Source organism: Anser brachyrhynchus (genome assembly GCF_964034855.1).
Source record: "Anser brachyrhynchus genome assembly, chromosome: 11".
Lineage (NCBI taxonomy): Eukaryota > Metazoa > Chordata > Aves > Anseriformes > Anatidae > Anser > Anser brachyrhynchus.
The window spans coordinates 17,142,118-17,156,896 of record NC_137706.1 but is presented as its reverse complement, the minus strand read 5'-3'; positions in this window follow the sequence as shown (position 1 = coordinate 17,156,896).

The window sequence follows — 14,779 nt, the reverse complement described above, 5'->3', positions numbered from 1 at the left end:
AGCTCAAGGCATTAGCATAGTTCAGGATCGGTCGAGGCACACAGCACAGACTAGTTGGCTTAAAGTATTAGAGGACTGCGATAGCGGGCTGGCTGAGCAGCAGTGTTATTCTGGGCTCACAGCTGCCAAACATTCTTGACAGGAGATGAGGCAGATGTCCAAGGACAATCAAAGAGAGAAGAAAGTTTAAGCCAACGTTTGCCTATCTCATATTCTCTACTTGATCCTCTCCTCAAAGACAAGGCACAGCTGTTGCACTTCAAGGTCTATCTGGCTGAACCCAGCAGCTCCTCCTTTTCCCCCTCCTGGCCTGCCTGAGCTTTCTGTGTGTTGGACTTTGGCAACCTACCAGACCTCATTAACTCCTAACAGGACGATTCGTGACGCTAAATGGGTCTTATTTAATCTTTTTGCATGTGTGTGAGTATCTGAGGACAATTCTGCTGCATACTAATTGCATGAAAATGTGGCAGATTATAGTTATGTGAGCATTGCCCACCAGTCTACAAGGGATCACCCCGGGCCACAAGAACAAGCACTGTAACATTAACAAGGTGATTTTTCACAGCTGCGATGGCAAAGGTGATACAAAAACAGCAGACAAAAGTGTTTCACAGACAAAGGCATCAAGAGGCTCGGTCATTTTGCTCTCACTGATGAATAAAAATACAAGAACTGTTGTGATAATGAACATGGTGAATGATGGCAGGTGTATTAATAAGAACAGAAGTGCCATATCTATAGCTCCCAGCCCATCACAACAATTTATCCCACTCAGAGCCTGCTCTCTGCAACCCTCTTTTCTGGCTGATATTTGGATTTGGGCACAGACTGAGCGGTAGGCCAGATTTTGTGATGCTCGCGCCAACTCCTTCTGCTTTCCTTTTTCTGAGTCCCACAGCAACTCCTCTCACAAAACAAGCATGGGGCAAGTGTCTACCATGTGGCCATATGAGATGGGGATGCCTCCAACTTAATCCCATAATAGCCAGGTGATAAAGAAAGGACCAGGCTGAATAGCTTTCAAATGCCTCCTACTTAAGGAAATATATTGCACTCTAGGACCCCCCAAACTGAATGTCACCGACCTGCAGGAACAGGCTGGGACACGGGAAACTTGGGCTCTGTCACTCCTTAGCCTTCAGCAAATCATTTACTTTCTCATGGTTTATCCTGGGCCACTGCATGGGAATAATAACGTTTAGCTGTGTTTCGAAAGCTCTGTGAGACTGTCAGAGGAAAGGAATTGGCTAACTTCAAAGTAGTGCTATTATTAACCGCATACAGAGCTGTGGAAAAGATGTAACTGGCCAGTTTAATTCAAGTAGCCAGCTGAGTTTCCTGGGCCAAAAATATGGGGAGTTTGTTTTATATTTTCCAAATGAGAAACAAAGCATGTTTCTCAAAGAAAGATACCTTCGTGCTTTAAGTTTTTTGAATTTTTTACATATGGAGAATTTTTACACAGGCAGAGTAGCAACCATGTGCAAATAGCAGCTGAGATTTGGGCATGTGTTATTTTGTTCCCCGAAGTACGTCTGCAATGAGTCTGAATGAGCAATCCTACAACAACAAATGTTTCTAAGTCTATAATGGAGCAATTCTCCCTCTCCCTCAAATGCAGTAAAGAATCTCAATTCTGGACATCCAGCAGTTGCAGAAAACATGTGTTACTTACCTATTATTCATTTTACTTAGCATTATTCTGCCCTTTACACATTGATTTGTTTCATTCATCCTTTATAGTTTGTTTTCAGCATTAGGAACTGTACCTGCAGGCATGCAGCAGACGCACTGAGGCCACCACATGCTGGAAGCTTAGAAGTGCTGTTGTGATACATCCCAGCAATATAATAACTCCTCACCATGAGCTGCAGGCACATGACTGCAATGGTTGAATCATGGTGGCTGGAGGAGCTACCACCCATCAGCTGAGCCACGGCAGCCGTGCGCACTTTCTTACAGCACCACCTCTTGTGAGTTAACACGTTTGTTTCGACCATGAAAGCAGTTCCCACGCCTCATCTGGCAGGCAGTAACTGGTTAAACTGTGGTAAATGGATCACTTTCAATTGTGTGACTATATCCATAACATAATCTGGGATTTCAAAGGAGCCTTGGGCAATCAGCATCTCCCACCGCTTTATAGTGGGCTTTGCATGTCTCCATCCCTTAGGATTTTGGTTATAATTCCTAGAATAAAATAATGTCAAAAACTATTTTGACTGTCCCCTAAATGTAATAAAAATCTATCCCTGAAGAGTCATCAGTGCCCGGTCTCTGTGTGCCAAATTTAATTTTCTGTGTTGGGAGGAGGGGAATGAAAACAAACAACCCCTTAAACAATGACATTGGGATCTGAATGTGCTGTGCCTCCCAAGCCATCCAAAATCAAACACAAAAGGATGCAAAGCATTCCCAAATGCCTTCCCTTCACTTCTCTTCTCACAGCAACTCTGATGGACTAAAGCCTTTGGCTGAGAACAAGCTCATGACCGCAGCAGCGATTCAGCCGCTCTTTCTCTCTCCAGCAGCCCCTTTCTGTCTGCCTCCGACCTCTGTGCTTGCAGCAGTTTGAATTTTTGGTGGCTGGATGTCTTCAAGAGAGCAGCTTCTGCCTCTCTAACATGGAGCTAGTGGGTTATCTTGAGCTCATCATGAACTCAATGGACAAATAGGAGGGAGCCTGTGTGAAGAAAGCCCGTTTGTCACTTTTTGGGTGCCAGGGAGTGCTGCAGTTTGCCATGATACAGCAGAGAGGATGTCGGATATTGGTGCAACCCACCCATGAAGCATCTGGTGCTTCTGCATGCTCAGGGTCCCAGGAAAAAAAAAAAGCATTGGGCAATACCATGAATCCAGGGCTCGATGGAAGTGATGTGCATGCAACCCTGGCAAACAGGCTGGAGGAACTGGGGTGCGACATTTGTGCTCGACTTTCAGCTGGCCAAGGGAAGGCGAGCTTCACAGCTACTGCCACGCTCTGCTCAAGGCGAGGGGGGATTTGGCAACTGAAGCCCCATCCTCTCACCTTCATTAAAAACCCCATTCATTATACGTGATTTAGTGCTATGAGACACATTAGAAAGCAGGCTCTAACTAGCACTTGAAAAGTTACTTTGGTCTATGCTGAAGATATTTAGGTACCTAAGCTGCTTCGGGTAGATTTTTCAAAAATGCCAGGATGATTCATTCCTATTAATTTCAATAAGAGGCAGTTAAATGGTGCATTTATTTGTCAGTGCCTAACTGCTTAAAAATTGGATGGTGCTGATTGCAAAGATTTAGGAGCCCTGGCTCCTCACTGGAGCCAAAATCCTGCAAAACGACCATCATTTTTGCTATCCAAAACTCCCTGCGTTTTTGGGGTCATTTCCTGTGTCTATCCAGGTCTGTGCTCTCTTACTGCTGTTTCCACTTTAAAGGCGGCTGTATTTCAGTGCCTGGGGAGGGATTGGCTGCACACATATGGCCAGACCACACTTAAGGCCTTTAAAATGTATAAGAAAGGGTGAAGCTGAAGTCACCCTGCAGCTTGACGCCCACCATCCCTGAACACAGCTGTGAATCCCCATTAGTCTTTGCAGTATAAGGGTCATGCGAAGGCGTGCTGGTTTTGGTGACGTGCAGTTTGAAGAAGTAAACATGAAATACTGCCCCTTTTTACACTCCAACCGAGTTTCTGGAGTTACCCGAATTGCTATATATTGTTATATATTGTTATATATTTCCTGGTGCTTCTGGGGCTGTGATTTCAAGGCACAAGCAGACATCTAGCATGCAGGGACGGCACTGGAAAAGGCAGAGCTCTGCATGCTTCGCGTGGCAAAACGGAAAGGATGGAAAGCAATCTCGGCTGAAAAGCAGAGGTTTTGGGCTACGGCTGTCTCTCTAGAGAGCGTCCCAGGGCTGGCAGCCAGCAGCCGGGTGGCAGGCTGTCTCAGGTGTCTCTCTGCTTTGCAGAGACCGCAGGGGAAGGCAGCCAAGGGTGGATCAGACCTGCATTCGGTTGCACGGAGTCGCTCAAGCAGAGCAAAACACAAGGCAAATCTTTCTTCCAGGTCCCAGCTGAGTTTGCCCTGACACTACCCCACCTTGTCAGAGGGAGGGAAGGGTCTGGTTACTACGAGCACTTTTTGTTCATTAAACTTGAGCTGCAAGAACTAATTTGCCTTTTGGGCAAGCTCTCTGAATACAAAGCTGCGCCTTGTCCTGTCGGGCACAGGCAGTGCTACCAGCGCTTCAGCATTGGAGGCTGCAGTGGCATGGCCTCAGCTGGCAGGCAAAGCTAGGCCTTGCTTTGCCCGGCCTGGTGCAGGAGCTTTGATTTGACATGTGGCAGCACATTTGTATTGCTATCACCTCCCTCACCTACTGCTGCTGGCACTGAGGTCGCAGTGAAGCACCTCATGTTTTATTGGGAAAATCCTGCTGCTGCTTTTAAAGGGTAGGCCTCTGGGTGAGCCTTCCTCACAGAGCCCCTCCGCCATTGCTTTCACTTACCACGAGGGTCCAACCCTAATCCCTTTAACCAGCGAGGCTGACCTCAGGCAGCCCAAGCCTGTGAAACCCAGATGGCAACAGCTCCGGGGACAAAATATCTCCCTGCCCCGTGGAGAAAGAGCAAAGGGAAGTTTACAAAAGGCCCATATGTGGCTGAGCCATTTTAAGCAGCTCAGGTACAGACACACCTCTTCCTTATCCAGAAACCTCCTCGGGGAAGGAAAGAAAGACATATGTTTGGCCTCTGCAGCAAGCTCTTATCTTGGCAGGAAAAAGCTATTGATGTTCATGTTTCACATTTCTGGCGCCCAAAACAGGTTCTGATGTTTAAAACGAGGCAGCGGTGGAACCTGTTTTAAATATGTAACAGTCTCGGAAAGGAGCAGTCTAATCACTTCATTATCCAACACAGAAGAAAATGGTTTGAAACCCAAACTTGGGAGACGGGGGCTTGGAGGAACCTTCTACAACAAGACATTGCCAGCATTAACCCTGGTATTTATTGCTCATTTTAACTATGGTGCACAGCAAGCATTTTCTCAGCCTTGCATTGCAAGAATATATAATTCATATGCTTAATATTTAGCCTCAGCTCTCCTTGCATATGTTACAGTGCTGGAGACTGTTTGTGTGTTTGCTATATATCAGTTGACACCTCTGTAAAATCTTTATATTGAATGCCTTTGGCAACTATATGCCAAATAATAGCATTACCATTTGTAATTTTCTTAGCTGCAGCTTTCCTGTAAGCTTTGCTCTATGCATTACAAGTAGGAAGGATTTAAAGAGCTTTATTGGTTCTCAAGTCTTCCTAATGACCTTTCCTTGCTTTTGTAAGTCAAAATAACTTTTTTTTTTTTTTTTCTGTTCTCCTTGTGCATTTTCAAGTAAAACTGCAAGAGCTCCTAAGCAAATAAGTAAGAGAGTCAGATAATCACTGTCTCTGCCCCCGCAGAAACTCTTTCTTCCTCCTCCTCCTCCTCTCTCGCTTCCCGCCTGGAGTCCTCTGGTGTCACCCTCAGATTTTGTTGACTCTTGTCTTGCAGATGCTTTTCTTCCCTTGCTCTCATCTTCATCTCTGCTTATTATACTAGCTATGCTGGCAAAAGAAATAGAAGAGCCCCTGGTGAAAGATCGGGGCCGAGCTGTGCTAAGCACTGTACAAATAACATAAAGGCTGTCCTTGCTTCGGGACTCGCGGTGTAGGATTTAGACAAGATGCCACTGGGGAATAAATCAATAAATGGGAAGGAGAGAGTGTTTAAGAAGGAGATATGTTTATACCTGTTAATGATTATGTGGAGTTTCAATAGCCCCGTTATTTGCTTCTTTTATAAATTCTGTTGGTATTCACCTAAAACCTCTCAATACTTTCCTGAATCATAGTCTTTTGTTTTGCCTGTCCTGGGCATCATCTTGTCCAGGTTGGGCTCCGAACTTTTCCCAATCAGGACTGCATGTTATTCTTGTTTAGTTAGCACCAGGTACATTTACAGGGTTGTATATTTGCTTAATAAAAATAAATAACCAGCAGAAGTTCCAAGCTCAGAATTACTTCAGACACAGCATTTTCCTTATTGCTTTGTCTTGTGGAAAACAAAGTACATTTTATCCTACGTTTATCATGTAGCTTATGTGGTACTTTTCATTTTGATGTATGGCACACTTTCTAATGTGTCTCCCCTCATGTCTCTTTATTACTAAAGTGTTCCGGTGGAAAAGTATATTACAAACAAATAAATAACTTTCAACTACTGTCACTAGACTAGCAAGTGAGCCACAGGCACAGGCTAGTTGGGTCCATTCATTACAAAGCCTTATTCAGGACTTTCTATCTTTTTGTTTTGTTTTGTTTTGTTTTAATGAATGGCTCTCATAGCTTCATCCTAGCAAATTTTGCTCTCTGGCTCTTGTTCTCATATATCCCTCCAAAAGGATATTTGAGCTGGTTCAATCTCAGAAGGAAAAGCAAAACTCAGTTTCTTTCCTCCCCAGAATGAAAAGTTGGAACAGGGAGGGGAGGAGAAAGGAGAAAGAGCAGAGAGGCAGCAGATGGGATCTGAGCTCTTGGGTTAATTCTCTGCTAGTTTTTGGGAGAGGGATGGGAACAGTGATGACTGCTGCTGCAATGGGCCACCGTTTTCATCCCATGATAGCTGCCAGCCCAGCCACCAGCATCTCCCTGGGTCACGGCAGCAGCAAGAGTGGCTTCCCAGGGCGCTGAAGGCCAAACAGCCAGCAGTCATGGTTGAGGCTGGTACCCTCACCCAGGCTTGGTCTGCACCTAGCTGCTGCTGCAGAAGTCCAGACTCAACCTAGGTTTTGAAAACAGATAAGAAACAAGAGTTTGGAAATGGATGCTCTATTAGAGAGTGGCTTGATGGTTGTGGGGAGCTGGACAGAGAACTGTGACTAGCCTGAGCTGACCACTGATAGCCACTAGTGAGGAGACCAATGAGGACGAGTTTAAATGCATGAAGCTTTCTTTGTCCAGTTAGGAAAGAGTGAAAGGCAAAAATATAGCTTTCAAATAGCAATGTGGAAAGCACCTGCAAGCCTTCATTAGTCCCACAAACCTGTTGTTGGTAATGTAATAAAGGAGCGTGGGCAGGAGGGTGCAGGCTGCCAGCACTGCAGCAAACACAAGCAAGCTCTGTGTTCAATAAGGGACGGGTCCCTCCCCACCCCCTGCCCTCCTCCATCACCTTGCCTTTCTAAAGCATCGAGTGCGCCCAGGGTTATTTTACGTGGGCTGGGTTGTACATGCAAAACTTTGTGACAAGCCCATTAAAAGTGTGTTAAATTACAATGCTCCTGTTTAGGCTCTCTCACCGAGACATGGACGCTAATTTATGGCAGCTGCTGGATGATAAACCTAGAGATGGAAGGAAGAACCCACACAAAGGGAAATGGAGAGAATAGCATGGTAATTCCTTCAGGCAGGCCTGAAGCCTGGGAATATTCCTTTGTTTGTTTTGAAGCACTTTCTATGAAAATACAGTTATAAAAGAATTCTTTTAGCTATATTCTTGCTGCTCCCTGCCCCAGCCCGATTGTGTGAAAAAGCAACTTTGCCATAAACAGATTTTACTATATCAGAGTCAAATTTTACTACATCATTATAGGAGTGTTCCACTGGGTAATATGACTGGCCGCCCTATCAGAGGACTAGTGCTAATGCTGTAGTGAAAACATGCCATCACACTTCCCCAATAAAAACTTTTATTGTATCCCAGTGCACATTAAAAACAACACTAACTGCATTAATACATTGTAATTTACTTTTGTGTTATGGAGCAAATGACAAACCTAGTGCTAATGAGGTCATATTTTCCATTACCCCAATGCAAACTCTTGGTTAATCCAGTCCTTGGAGATTTCCATTTGGGACTCAGACACACTGGTGTGCGCACATGCACGCATAGACACACAGACACATACAGTGTGCGTTTGCTGGTAAGGGATGCTTCCATTGTCACTTTGCCAAATGCGGTGCTCTAATGTGATTTTATTTTAAACTGCTGCTTTCGAAACAAACTTTTTTTTTTATTATTTATTGCTGTGACATTTGTGTTTAGTTCACAAAGCCTTTCTTAACCAAAAAAATATACACACATTCCCATCACCAGTGTTGTCTCTTACTTGTGAAGCCTCTTTCACACTGTGGTGAACAGAAATGCAATTCTTCTGTGCTGCAGAAGATGAGGCTGAACGGATTCTTTAGGGATTGCTTATATTTCAAGTGCAATTATTTAAGAAGCTGTAAGCTTTCCATTTTATTTTGTCATGAGCTGAATGTTAGAAGAAAACTCATTTCTCAGGAGATATGGATGATTCTTTATTTCTAAACTTCCTGTGGTGTTTTCTTAATGATGCTATTAAATGATTAAGCTTTGCTTTTATAAATTAAATCACCAAAATGAAATCATTAAGGCTCTCTCAGTTTTATTAAGCATAGTTATTTGCCATCATGTGTAAATTCACTTAAGTAATCATCTACACTATCTCCTTTAAAATTGTGTTGGCAGCACCACAGGGAGGTCGGTTCAGAGCGGTGGCTGGCGATACCTGTCTCTCCTCATTTCAGCAGGCTTAAAATAGGCTAATGAGAGCAAGGGATGTGTTTGTACCAGCCAGGCAAACCAAAGCCTCCGCACAGGACAGATCGCACAGCCTTGCCCTGCCGTTTAACGCTGGGACTTTCTGCAGCCAGGGCTGTGCACAGGAGCAGCCTCTTCCAGCCCAGGCGGCACAACTGGGAGCTCCGCTGGCTTGCATTAGTTAGCAAATGGCTTTGTCTTTATTTTCCTTCCAGCCCTGTCTCTTTCTCTCCGTATCTCTCCTCTGCTCTCTGCTATTTGTTCTTGCCACATTTGAGTCTCCAATCTGCTGATGAATTAGGCTGCTGCTCAGGGAGAAAATTGATCTTCACTCTTACAGAAGTTGCAAGACAAGTTATGCTTAGTTCAGGCTGTGGTATTTTGCTGGGCCTCTCTATGATAAGGAATAGATGGTACTAGGTATATGGACGTGAACTGCAGCTGTGGAACCTAAAGCAGAGCCTCTTGTTGATATTTATGTTTAAAGCCATCCCCTTTAGCTCTTAAAACCATTATACATTTTTACTAATGTCTTATCAATAATGTTTTTTTTTTTTTTTGAAAGACGGGGAGAAAGGGTAGTTTTTTAGTGACTCCGAAACTAGTTTCAGATTAGCGAAAAACAGTGTACTTGTGTTATCTCAGATTGTAACCTCTGCGTGTTGTAAAGCTGGAAGTAGTGAGGCAGCCTCGTGTGATAATGCAGGTATTTTACATACTTGTTCAGATACGTGTCTGAGGTGGGAATTATCCCTAGCAAAGCACCTGAGGGAGGTGTGCTTTGCCCTGCTGCAATGGGTTAACTAAGTTGTCCTCTCCGAGCTGTGAAGGGCCGGATTCCTGCCCTGGCTTCACATCGAGCAGGTTTTGCTGATGGCTGTCACTTCTCCTGACACTGGAGACGATGGAGATAACGGGGAGGCTCAGTAATTGAGTTTGGCATGTGGTCAGGAGCTGCACAGTTGCAGGGACAACATGCCTCTAGAGCAATCAAACCCCTCAGCCATAGGCAAAGTCTCCTGTGTTCTCTCTCTCTTAATTTTCTTCCATTCTTCCTTTCTTATAAACTGAAACTACAAAGTATAAAAACAGGGAATAATCAATAGTAGCTTATTTTTTACTCCTGTCGCAAGCACTGTTTACTGCTGTTTGGTTTCAAACTTCAACTAGTAAATATTCCCAAACTCAGCTCTGAGTCTTGTCACTTTACCAGCTTGCTGGCAAATAAATGAATAAATGAATACTTCCTATTACCAATTTATATTTTCAGAAAACTATGAGTAACCATGATCCCCTGGAATCATTCCTGAGCTGATTGCATCCATTTGCTTAGATTTTGAATGGCAGAAGGCTTGACAAAAAATAAAAAAAGGAATTTCATAATAAAAATTCATTCTGAAAAAATATGTTTCAAACCTATGGAGTACAGCTTTTTGTATCCTCAGATTACTTGCTGTGGCTTTCTTATTCAAGAAAATAGTTTGGCAAACAAGATTACTTAGCATTGAGAAACCTGATTATTTTTGTTAAAAATGCTGAATTATTTTATTATTTCTGATAAAGAAATTTTGGGTGAAATGCAATTGTAATGTGCATCATCAGCCTAAGCGTCTTCAGCTGAAGACTCCTGCCTGTTTTTATTCTGAAAAGTGCTTATTTACTTAGACTTCTCAGGAACATAAACATCCAGAAGCAGAGAAATAATTCTCAGATGATGGTAATGTTAATGAAAAACAATTTGCATTATATATACACACATGTATGTATATATATTTATTTGGTACTTATATGCTGTTAACATATATCTGCTAAAACTTTAAAATACTCTTGAAATATATGAAGTGCTTTTAAATTTGATCTGGAAGCATATTAAAACAAATGAAAGTCAGCAGTAAATCTGGGACAATATTATTGAAAACCTGATGCAGATATCTATGTTGTTTGCAGAGAGGCCTTTTTGTCAGACTTAGAATAGTTTTGGCTGAATTTTCAATGAAAGAGTTTAAACTGTAGGAACAATAAATTTTTTGACTTGACAGAAAACATTGTTATATAGACAAATAACTGGCATGCCAGTAAATAAATGGAGTGTATTTTCCAAGCATCAATAGATGCCTGGGCAAAAGCCATTTTAACAGGAACAGATTTTTTTGTGTGTACAGTGGCTCCTGTGTAGTGTTTGGAAAATGTACCCATATGTCTACTCACAAATAATGTTCACCTGTAACGAAATGCACACCAGGTTTATGGATGCTATTGAGTATTCCCAGTCCTACCACTATGAATAATGATGCTTACATGCCCTCAAACATGAAAAATGCTCATCTGAATGCACTGAAGTAGCCTGACATACAGATTGTTGACATTATTTTTTAAAGAAGTATTCACAGTTGGAGGCAGCAGCATTATCCTTGCCATGCGCCAGTGGAAAAAGGGTTTGGGAACTTAGCTGAAAACCAGTTATTGATGTTAGCTAATCCGGGGAGTTTGCTCCAAAGTATTCAGCGGAGAGCAGCAAGGCTGAAGATTTGGATTCCCCAGGGAGGGCAATCATTCACTGCTTGTGAGCCAGAGACTGCAGGGCCTTAGGCAAATAACTTTGCTGCCTGTTGCCTCTTTTTCCCCATTTGTAATAGCTGACTAGGTATAATTATGTATCTGTTGCTTTAGAAGATAAATTAGTTCATATTTGCAAAGCAGGGGGAAGAAAAAAAAGTGGGTTACCTCTGGTCTTTTCATCCTTTTTCCTAACTGCCCACTGGAATTGTTTCCCTTTGCCAGAAGAATAAGAAAAGCAAGCCAATGTTTATTCCTGCCATGCAGTGCTCTGCTCCTGAGCATTAAAACGCCATTGACCTTTTCAGCCAGGCTGAGTGGGGCAGGCCAGTGACACGGGAAAGATGGGGGGCCAGTTCTGCGATGGCTACAACAGGTAGCGATTTGGCTTGATGAGCCCGCACCCAAATTTCGTCTGCAGATTTGAGCCCTGAATCGCATGTTGCTAGGCGGATACTATTTTCAAACGTTTAAGGCAAGCTTTTGAGTGTAATGTGCACTTCTCTCCTTCAACATTTAAAGACTGCAGCAGTGGGAGAGGCATGCGGCATATCTGTAAAAGCCTGAAAGCTGATGAAATCTCAGTTAGATCTGTTATCTCCCAATGCTTTAAAGGTCTTCAGCTGGGAGATTAAAGAACAAGGTTACTGTGACAATTTGTTTACACGCAGGGAGAGATTAAGATCTCGTTGAAAAGGAATAAAAATAACATCATCTTGAGCTGTCACAGCATGAGACCCATTGTAATCAACACTGGTCTGATTTCAGGGATAATTTAAGACCAATTTATTATCTTAATTAAAAAAAAGAAGAAGAGAGAATTCAGTGTTTCAGATGCCAGTTGGGCTGCTGTATCTACACTTTACACAGTTAGAAACTTTAGAGGTGTTCTGAAAGCAAAGCCAAAATCAGATGATACAAACATTTGAGTCTGGCTTAATAAACTTCAGCTTAATTACACAACTAACCACAGAAAAAAACAACCCCAAAATTCCCAAACCCACTCAGAGAATGAGCACAGAAAGCATTGTTTCTAAAGTCCTTTTTAACCCTATATCTCAAGCAGGTGAAAATGCAATAAATACATATGCTTTGATTACAGTTCATGCATAAAATTAAATTGTTTATTTGCAATAACAATAAGATCATGCTGAATATTCCTCATATTTGCCATTGTTGAAATTTAAACTCCCTGAGCTTCTGGTATCTAAATAAGAGCGCAAGCAATTTAGAGTTCAGAGAAAGGCTTGCTGTGTTTCACAGGCATTTGATATCAAGCACTACTCAAAAAAGAGACTATTTCTACCTTTTAATTCATATAAGACAGAGGAATCTATAGATCTTCAAATAAAATGGAGTTTAAAAAAAAAAGTAAAAAAAAAATAATCAATTTGCCTGGCCAGTTTTTGTGGTGCTTTTGCACTTGTTTTTACCAAACATTGAAATGGCTATTTCCATCTTGCATGCTTGCAAAATGCATTTTTAAATGTGTTTCTCATGATCATTCACCCTTGGAAGCTGATGATCCAAGTTTCTGTATGCTCATCCAGCTGGTGGAAGAATATCAGGTGACTCATACGACAGTGTTTTTGGCACAAATACCAAATTTTAAAAGCAACTGGGGGAAAAAAAGGAAATTCACCACTAGTGCATCTTTTAAATAGAATTTGAAACAAATCTGGCAAACTGTAAGAGTGTTTTCAGACATCTCCCTCAGAGAAAAAGGTGGGATGGGGCAGATGAATTACTCACTGCAATTTGCCTAGTTCTACTGTCTCCTCAGGTCTAATTCACTGGACCACCCTTGGAGATTTTGTGTTCAACTTTGAACCATTCCAAACCTCTGAAACAGAGTCAAACGTGGGTTTTGAAAGCTGAATCCACCAGCACCACTGCCAGAAGAAGGGTTAGTCAGTGAACTCTCCCCTATACATAAAATGAGAAGGACCTGAGGTGGTTCTGGGTGGGAATCTGCTGGACCCCAGTGCTCCAAGGCAGGCAGACAGACCCAGCTTCTTCCAAAGACTTTATAGCATCCTCATGGAAACTACTCCAGTGTTTCACTGCCCATAGCTTTAAGAGGTTTCAGCTAGGGAATCATTTGGATGCCTAACCACAGGTCTCTACTGTCATTTTAAATGTCTTGTTGCATCTTGCCAGGCCTACAACCCCATCACAAGGATGCAAATCTTGCATAGGTCCCTTATATCTGCCAGCCTGTCTTGGATACTCTTGGCACTAACCATTTAGGTATAGGCACCTGAGCTTTTCCCCTGATCTGAATCCTTGCCCTAAAGTAAACTCTTTCCTTTCTAGTATAGCCAGTACGGCTGTGGAGGGTAGATTATTTTCTTCTTTCATCTTTTGCATTTCTGAAGACCCTCAGTTGAAACAATTGTGTTCTTTCACAGGGCAGATTCCCTGGAGCTCTGATCTTTCTGCTCGCCCTCCAAACCTGGCCCCACTCAGCTCTGCATGGGCTGGAGGTCATTCAGGAGTCCTGCAGGCAATACCCCCGCTCACACATGCTAATATGATGTTTGCCTTTTCCACAACATCATCACAGCGTTCCCTCCTCTTTGACTTGAGATCTGCTCGTCTCTTCATGTCCTTGTTGAAGAATCACCACCTTGCCCGGCTTTTCCTGTCTCCATGTAGCTTGCTCCTGCCCAGACTTGGACCCAAACTTGCCCTCAGGGAGTGGTACCTTATTTTTTTCGAGACCATTTTTTCCCATTTATCAAGATCTCTTTGAATTGCTCTCCTTCCTTTCAGTGAGCTGGTGACCCTCCCCAGCTCAATGTGCTCTGGACATTGAATGCCCATATTCTTTATTTCGCTGGCTTTAACAATCCCGTTGAACAGGGCCGGTCCCAGGACAAACCCCAGGGGAGCTCACTCAGCATCACTTTCCATTTTGACTGCTGATAACTTACCTCGGCAATCCTCACAGTCCAGATACGCATGGTCCTTTTATTCGCTTGCCCCACTCAGAGAGATCTCCCCTGGAGGTTTGGGGGGTGGTGCAGAGGCACAGATTTCAAAGCAATATGTCATTTTACCCCAGAAGAGGATCTGACTGTTTATTTCCCCTCGCCCATTGAACTCCTTTGTCCTGTTGCCCCGCGTATAAAGGCAATATGAATAACCCTGGGCCATGTGAGGCTGTGGAGGGGGAGGTTACCGTGACTCACACTACCATGCTTTTTTGTTCCCCCTTTGGTGCTGTATTGCCTAGTGCGTGTCCTCACTCCTGGCTCTCACCACAAAAGGCAGCAACAATCAACCAAACCTCCGAATGAGTAATCTGCTCACAAAGAGCCTTTTGAGTGCACAAAGTAGTTGCAGGGAGGAAACGTCCCACTGGGGAACCAGGTGGACAGCAAACATTCGCTTTCCATTACAAATGAGTTCAAGGGAAATGGAGTCACCCCAGCATGGGATGCCAAATCCGTGTCCAAAGCTACTTCCCACCATCCAAGCCAAACATGCTTCCCTTTCTCTCCCTCCCCATCTCCCCTCCTTGTTTACAAACACGTTTACAAGTACTTGATAGGTGACCTTATTTACTTAGTAACCTGTGGATTCATTTATCTTGAAATTAGCAGGTAATGAACTGG